Below are 6,929 nucleotides of genomic sequence, written 5' to 3'. Positions count from 1 at the left end.
TCCTTAGGGTAATTTGAGTGATATCAATACGATAGTTGAGATCATTTGATCTAGTTAATAGACAAGTCTAAACATGCGAAAGCTGATAGACTTGTTGACTAAGTAGTTGAGCTTTACATTATCATGTATGCAACTCATTAGGCATCTGTAGGATTATAATCCCAAGTTTCTGAATAAAAACCTTAAGTCTAACTATTTCCTTTTTAGGTACCAAAACCTCAACCAATCAATTGAACAAACACTTGTTCAATATAAAACTGCAATTTACATTTAAATCTCTAAGAACCATCTTGCTTAACAAATCATATTAGATTTCTTAGGTTCCCTAGCTCCCTGTGAATTCGATCCCTAAGTACTACAACTCGACCTCTTATTTGAGAGATTATAAATCACTTCTTAGGGTAATTTGAGTGGTGTCACTTCTCCTTCAAGCTCTGGACTTTTGAGGAGAGCTCGGGATTCTCCGCAACCTCTATTCGAGCTCTATTTAGCTCGGTTACTTGACTTTGTATATCGTTGAGTTGCCTTTGGGGCTTGGCTTCTCACTGAGTAGCTTCGGGTAGCTTGTTCTACTCATCCACCGCCATTGTCACGTAGTTTAGATTACTACCGTCCTTTTAGCGCCAAAATGCTAGGGGATTTTTGTGTAGGATCTTTGTGAGTACCACAGAACGATGGATGAGGCTAGTATTTCGTATGAGAGAAATAGACTTGAAGAGACGTTTTCTTGGATAAACTAGCTGGAACTACAATGTTTTGAGTAAGAACCTTAGTTCTAGCCACCTATCTCTAGTCTCTAAGTCTTCAAGTGTCGATCTCTTTCTCTAGGGTTTAAACTCTTCCATATTCGGAAATATGGAAGGTTCTCCTTATCAGAAGTTTTCCTTTTTCCCGGAGGAAGGGGGGCGGTCCCTTGGACCGTACCCGAAGTACTTCCTAGCGGGGACCCGGGGTGTCTCCTAGCGGGGACCCAGAGGCCGGTGTCCTGCCTAGGGTCTGGAGGAATTCAATACCTGAGTATTTTTACCCAACACCTACCTATAAAATTCCATCGATAAGAAGATCCAGGGACTGTAACACCCCCAAACCGTTCTAGGCATAGGTCGAACCACCGGCCAACAATCAAACAAGAACATGACCGACGGGCCGACCGTCTACCAAGGTTCGGGAGCGCTACAAGACGTGTTAACAGGCAATCCAGCCAAAGTCACAAAAAGTGCAATTTCTAACTAGGCCAGTCCCGCCCACTAAAACGTTCCGTCAGACCAAAGCCTAAGCCCTCTCAACCCGTACCCCAATCTGACGTTGTGTTAGCTCGGACAAGCTAGTATCAGAACAACAAGGCATTTGCACAAAATATTCGCTTTATTTATTTTATATATTGTGTGGTTCGAAACACACAACATAATATACAAGCGGTGGCATGCCAAGAAAGCGAAGGTACATCCTTATAGTCTGAAACGCTTTAACCAAAAAGATGCAAATCTACACCAGCCAGCCTAGCCTCCCGCGACCTCTACAAGCTTGCTACTGGTCACCTGAAACAACAACGAGTGAGAAGTGAGGAATCTAGCATTACTCAGCGAGTTACAATCCCCAACTAACAAATACAACCCCTCGCTATCGCACCCCAAACAATCTAAAGCGAGAGGTTCACCTATTAGCACAATTCAATAACAAAGCAATATCAGAAATATGCAGCGGTAAACGATAGCAAGATAACTAGCATTATGCTAATTACTAGCTCATCACCAACTCAACATCGATTTAAACCAGGGTTTAACAAACCGAAACATGATATAATATATATAGTTAACTCGGGCCCTGGTGACGTTAGTGTTGGGGAAAAATACTCAGGTATTGAATTCCTCCAGACCCCAGGCAGGACACCGGCCTCTGGATCCCCACTAGAAGGAACCCCGGTTCCTCGCTATGGAGTTTTCCGGGCCCGGTCCCAGGATCGCCCCCTTCCTCCGGGAAATGGAAAACTTCCGATAAGGAGAACCTTCCATATTTCCGAATATGGAAGAGTTTAACCTACTCCAACCGACTAAGGCCCGCCTTAGGAAGACTATATAAAGGGAACCTAAACCCTAAAGCAGAGGATGGACACTTCGAGACTTAGAGATTAGAGCTAGGCGGCTAGAACTAGGGTTCTTACTTAAAACTGTTGTAGTTCTAGCTCTTTGATCTAATAAAAACATCTCTTCAAGTCTACTTCTCTCTAATACTCACGAAATTAATACAACTACTAGCCTTGTCCATCGTTCCGTGGTACTCACAAAGATCCTACACAAAAAATCCCCTAACAGTTTGGCGTTAGAAGGAGGGGAGTAATCTAAACTACGTGATAATGGCGGTGGACGAGCATGACGAGCTACCCATAGAGAAGCCGAACTCCAGAGGCAAATGAACGATCTGCAAGGTCAAGTAACCGGGTTGCATCGAACTCGGGAAGAGACCAATCCCGAGCTTTCCTCGAAGTTCCAGATCCTGAAGGAAAAGCTCAACGAGCACTCCAAGAAAGTAGAGCAGAGCGCCGAGAAGCTCAGCCAGCTCGAATCGGAGAATCTTACACTCTGAGACGAGAACCAAGCCCTTAACGCGGCAAGCAACAAGAAGCGTCAATTCTGGACTCAGGTTCGTCCTATGCCGACTCTGGAAACACCCAACTCCGGGACAGGCGCGAACCTTCCAACTAAGGGGGCCGGGAGGAGACGCATCTACGTGAGAAAAGGACAACGATGCTCAGACCTACGACATGGAGGACAGCGACTCGGAGCCCGATCCTGATAAGGAAGCATCAGACGGAGCAGCGAGAACGGAGTCTCCTATGATCGCTCACCTTCACCAGAAGTTCTCCGATAGGCTCGACGTCATGCACTCCATGGTAGAGAGACTCCCGAGGGTAGCTCCCCCTCCCCATCCGGAAGAGTAACCCCGACTCCTACACCGATACTCCTTTCACGGATAAGATCACCTTGATCGAGATGCCCAGGAAGTTCTCTTTCCCCAACGTAAAGGCGTACGACGGCACCACTGATCCGGATGACCACGTCGCCCAATACAGACAAAGGATGCTCGCCGTAGCACTCCCAAAGGGGTCACGCGAAGCTACCATGTGCAAAGGTTTTGGCTCCACCCTGACCGGACCCGCTCTGCAGTGGTATATCACCGGTCCATAGCCTCCTTCGCGGTTCTCAGCGACAAATTCGTGGAGCAATTCGCCAGCAGCAGGGACCTGGATAAAGCTTCTGACATCCTCTAAGAAATCCTCCAGCACCGAGCAGAACCCCTGCGAGGCTACATAGCCCGCTTTAATCAAGAGAAGGTGGCTATCCTCGAATGCAGTATCCCGACTACTATCTCCGATTTCAAGAGAGGTCTGCTCCCCGACGGAGACCTGTACAAGGAGCTGACCAAATATCAGTGCAAAACCATGGAAGACGTCTTATCTCGAGCCTGGGCACATGTCAAATGGGAGGAAGACGTCGCCAGCCGGGCCAAAGCGCAGCAAAAGCCTGATCTCAAGACGATCAGACCAGACCGAACTGAGAAAGACGAGAAACCCTCTCAGAGATCAGCTAGGTACTCCAGAAATCAAAACCGGGGCAGGTACCAGAACCGGCCGATCGAGAAGGCAGAAGGGATGACAGTGTCCACGTGGCCAGACATCTCTCACCTCTCCGTCTCAAGGCCGGAGCTGGTCAATGTTCTGAGGCAGATGTGCCAGCAGGTCAAGTGGCCTCAGAAGATGAAAGCTCCCGACTCTTTCCGGAACCCTGGCTTCTGGTGCGACTTCCATCGAGACCACGGTCACAAAACGGAGGACTGCATCGCACTAAAGATCGAGGTCTACGAACTTCTTAGGAAAGGGCACCTCAAGGATTTCCTTTCCGATAAGGCCAAGAGCCATCTAAGCAAGGAGACAACGGGTAAGCCCACTGAAGCTGCCCCCGTCTCGCCACCGCGACAGGACCGAGTGATACATGTCATTTCGGGCGGTTCAGAAATTAGCGACATAAGCCATGCAGCTGCAAAGAAAAGCACTTGGAACGCCAATCACGGCCTAGAGGCAGCCAAGGAGCAGGAGAAAAGTCCTCACTCCGCATCATGACGCCCTGGTTATCTCACTCACTGTAGCGAACTGCATGGTAAAAAGGATACTGGTAGATAATGGAAGCTCCGGCAACATCATCTTCCAGGCCGCATACAGGACCTAGGGCTGGAGGAAGGTGCTCTAACTCGGAGGGTAAACCCTCTTATAGGTTTCAGCGGGGAAGTCAAACAAACGCCGGCGAGATAACCCTCCCCGTATACGCCGAAGGAATCAACATGTCAATCAAGTTCCTCGTGGTTGACTGCGACTCGTCTTACAACATGATTCTAGGACGGCCTTGGATTCACGAAATGTGGGCCGTCCCCTCGACTCTTCACCAAATGGTGAAATTTCCTACACCCTGGGGCATAAAGGCGATCAGAGGAGATCAGGAATATTCCAGCTCCTGCTATCAGACCACTCTGAAGGGAAAGACCAAGGTCTTATAGGAATTACAGAACAAACCTCCGGCTCGTCACACCGAGGAACCAGAGGTAGATGAAATGGATGAGGTGCCATTAACCAAAGGAGATCAGACCCGACATTTCAAGATCTGTTCCAAACTAACGGAAGGATTGAGAAGAAGAATGGTAGACTTCCTCAGGTCTAACTCTAACTGCTTCGCTTGGTCCCACTTAGATATGCCTGGGCTCGATCCGGAGATCATCATGCACAAGCTGCAGGTGGATCCCCTACATCAACCCATCAGACAAAAGAGACGGAAGTTTGCCCCCGAGAGAGACACGATCATCAACGATGAAGTCAAGAGTCTGCTCGGTGCGGGGTTCATTCATGAGGTGCAGTACCCGGAATGGCTAGCCAACGTCGTCGTGGTCAAGAAAAAGAACGAGAAGTGGAGAGTCTGCATCAATTTCACGGACCTCAACAAGTCCTGTCCAAAGGACCCCTTCCCGCTACCTCATATCGACAAGCTGGTTGACGCCACCGCGGGGCCCCAGTTGATGAGCTTCATGGACGCGTTCTTCGGCTACAATAAGATACTTATGCATCCGGAAGACCAGGAGAAAATATCCTTCATGACGTCCAGAGGGATTTACTGCTACAAGGTCATGCCCTTCGGCCTAAAGAATGCAGGATCGCCCTATCAACGGCTGGTCAACATGATGTTCGCGGACCAAATCGGGAGAACCATGGAGGTCCACATCGATGACATGCTGGTCAAATCCCTGGAAGCGGAAGACCACATATCTCACCTGCAGCAAGCCTTCTCCACACTCAGGAAATATAACATGAAGCTCAATCCGGCTAAATGCTCATTTGGGGTCAGCTCTGGCAAGTTCCTCGGGTACATCGTAACCCACCGGGGCATCGAGGCCAACCCGGAGCAAATCAGGGCCATTCATTCATTCCCTTCCCCGAAGAATGTCAAGGAGGTTCAAAAGCCAACGGGAAGGATGGCAGCCTTGAGCAGGTTCATCTCCAGACTCTTTGACAAATCTCACGCCTTTTTCAGAACTCTCAAGAATCCGAAGGATTTCCAGTGGACGGGAGAATGTGAATCCGCTCTCCAAGAGCTAAAATCGTATCTAACCACTCCTCCTCTCATGTCCAAGCCACTACTTGGTGAAGTCCTGCTGCTATATCTAGCGGTCTCCGAACACACCGTGAGCGCCGTCTTAGTTTGCGAGGAGGAAAACGAGCAGCTACCAATCTATTACGTAAGCAAGGCTCTCCTAGACGCGGAGACCAGCTATAGCCACCTAGAAAAGATGGCCTTAGCCCTGATAGTCGGTGCTCGTAAGCTCCGACCCTACTTCCAGGCTCATCCAATCGTGGTTGTTACCTCCTTCCCTGTAAAGTTGGTCCTCCATAAACCAGAAGTCTCTGGACGCCTAGCCAAATGGGCCGTGGAACTAGGGGAGTACGATGTAATATTTTGACCCGCCACATCTATAAAGTCACAGGTCCTAGCAGACTTCGTGGCTGTATTCTCCCCTGCCTTGCTCCCAGCTCTGGAGCAGGACGTACGCCTCCGAGGCGAAAGTAAGGAAGAGGGAGAATGGATCCTACACGTTGATGGATCCAGCAACGTCAGAGGAGCTGGAGTAGGGATAGTGCTTACCTAGCCAAGAGGGAACACAGCCTCAAGGGCAGTGAGATGCAACATCAAAGCAACCAACAACGAAAGCGAGTATGAGGCCCTAATCGCATGCCTAACCCTCGCCCATCAAACGGGGGCAGAGAACATCAAGGTCTTCGGCGACTCCCAGCTGATAATCAACCAGGTACAAGGGGAGTACCAAGAAAAAGACGAAAGCATGATCCAGTATCTGGTGGTCGCCCAGCGACTAATTGTTGGAACCGAAATTCGCACTGTCTATTTCCGTTTAAATAAGGAAACTAAGAAAACCCTAATTTCCCAGATGACCCGGATATCTGATAATTACCACACGCCAAGCAATCAGAACACGAGAATAACAACGATAAGAATAAGAAATCGAAAAAAAGAGCAAAGTAGATCTTATTCCGAATCTGCGTATGAGCGTTTACAACAAGTTATAAGCCTGGGCTCGAGAGCTGTCTGCGAGATTCCTAGTTCTAGCAGCCCTAAGACGGCTAAACCTAATTGAGTCGCAGCTCGAAATAACAAAAACGGAACATTGCCTAAATTGCTCTAAGTGCTAAGTTTGCTCTGAAAAGTCCTCTCTCCATGCTCCTCGCCTAGGACTCCTTATATACTAGCTCCAAGGTCGGTTTACGCTTTTACTCTCCTTCCCTTAAGCCGTCATAGCATAAAAATGAAGATATTCCATTTTTCCCGATCTTCCAATTATCTTCAAAACTTCCGTATTTATCAGCGGAAACTAGA

The sequence above is a fragment of the Brassica oleracea genome, chromosome C3, assembly GCF_000695525.1.
Source record: "Brassica oleracea var. oleracea cultivar TO1000 chromosome C3, BOL, whole genome shotgun sequence".
NCBI classification, from domain to species: Eukaryota; Viridiplantae; Streptophyta; class Magnoliopsida; order Brassicales; family Brassicaceae; genus Brassica; species Brassica oleracea.
This window is presented reverse-complemented; position numbering follows the sequence as displayed.